The following is a 2,083-nucleotide window of genomic DNA, read 5'->3' on the forward strand; positions in this document are numbered from 1 at the left end:
TCCCAGAGCCAGCAGAGCAGCTAATTATACAGAGGGGCCACGCCCTGCACATTCATACCTAACCTGGTTTTTTAAAGAAGTGTTTTTATTCTTCCCCAGTTTAATTATTTTCCACAGCTCAGCAACCAGTTGCTGCTTCCTTCTGATACACTTTCTTCTCATCAGGAAAGCGGGAGCCTCTGTCCTCGCAGGTGGGCAGGCTTCGCTGAGCCAAGCCAGCCGTGGGACAGAAGGTGAGGTGTCCACAGAGGCCCACAGGACTCAGGGCTATTTAACTGGGTCACACAAGCCAAATAATCTTGAAACGTGATGGCCTGGGTTTCAGAGGAATATCCCCCTGCCGCCCTGAGACACTGGAGTTGCTTCTTATCTTTTTTTTTTTTTTTAATTTCCATCAAAAAGTTTAGTACTTTTTTAAATTAGAGGATAATTGTTTTACAATATTGTGTTTGACTTCCTGTCTTAAAAGGAATGGTGGGTTCCACTTGATTTGGAGCTAAAATTTCAACCGAAGGCCTTTGAGAACCAACAGCCACCTGACTATCTCAACGGAAGACAGATTCAGGAAGTCACGTCCCACCCAGCAGCCCTAACAAGATGCTTACGGCTTTATGTTATTTCTATCAGAGCAAGTTAGAACCTGCTTGGATCCAAGGGACAGGGAGACAGCAGTGAGGGACAGAAACGCAAGCAGTGCCAGGCCAGGCGGCAGCGTCCTCAGGGCCCCCACCAAGGGAAGGGCTGTGCCTCTCCCCGGCCGGGCTGGACTGGACAGAGCAGAGGTGGGAGTGGCTGGGGTGGCAGGTTCCAGGCTGTGTGTAGGGGAGTGGGTTTCCTTCCCCTCGAATCCAGGTCAAACTCTGGGAGCCCCCGCCCCTTTGGCTCACCAGGCCGAACAGCTAATCCTCTGCAGCAACAGCTCCTGGGAACGAGAGCAGAGACAAGCTTAGCTCCCCAAGCAGCCAGAGTTTTAAGAGGAGGTGTGGGGGCGGAGAGTGCTGCTTCATCAGGGGGATTCCCTCTCACCTTGTGTCTCCGTTCTCAGGCTCCACAGGAGCCCCGACTCGTTTGAACTCACTGGTGAGTGGTCTAAGAGTTCGTGGGGGCTCCTGGGGGCAGGAAACACTTTCTCAAAAAGTCTTGCTCAGGACTTCTTTGGTGGACCAGTGGCTGAGACTCCGCACTCCCAAGGCAGGGGACCCAGGTTTTACCCCTGGTCAGGGAACTGGATCCCACATGCCACAAAACTAAAGATCCCAAATGCCACAACTTAAAGTTGGCATGCCACGACCAAAATCTCACATGCTGCAGCTAAGACCTGCCATAGACAAAATAAATTTAAAAAAAAATTTTTTTAAGTCAGGCCCACTTCCACTGGGCTCTTGCCTGAGGTGTGGAGGGAAAGGAAGAGAGACAGAGGTGGAGCCGTACCACTCCTTCCCCTGCTGGTGTCTCCTGGGCCCTGTGAGAACAGGCTGTGAGGAGCAGAGAGCAGAGAGGGCAAGCAGCAGCAGAAGGGGAAAAGCAAAGTGTTCTGCTTACGAACCCAACATCAGTGCTGGCTGCCCCTCCCTAATGAGGAGGCCTCTGCTAGTCTTAGGGTTCATGCTCCACCTTTCAGAAGTCTGGGAAAGATTCTGGACCTGAAAAATAGGCTGACACAGAGAAGATGCTCAGAAAGCATTTGTGGAAGGATGGATGGATAGATGGATGGATGAATGGATGGATGGATATGTGGGTGAATATACAGAAGAAACAAAAGTTAGTTGGATCTGAGTTGGAAATGAATGGGTGGATGGATGGATAATATTAACAGATGGATGGATGATGGGTGAGTGGGCCGTAGGATGAAGGATTGATAGATGGACGGCGGAAGAATGGTGGATGGATGGATGAGCAGGTAAGTGGGGAACTGGATAAAGTCACTGTAAAAAAGGAAAGGAAGGGGAGGAAGGAAGATTTGTGGAAAGGAGAGAGGGAAGAGAAAGGAAGGAAGGAAATGGACGGAAGGTAATGGACAGGTAGTAGATAAGCAAGTGTGCCGATAAACACTTAGCAACTATCTCTTCCAGAGCAAAAAAAA

This window comes from Ovis aries, chromosome 15 (assembly GCF_016772045.2).
Source record: "Ovis aries strain OAR_USU_Benz2616 breed Rambouillet chromosome 15, ARS-UI_Ramb_v3.0, whole genome shotgun sequence".
NCBI lineage: Eukaryota > Metazoa > Chordata > Mammalia > Artiodactyla > Bovidae > Ovis > Ovis aries.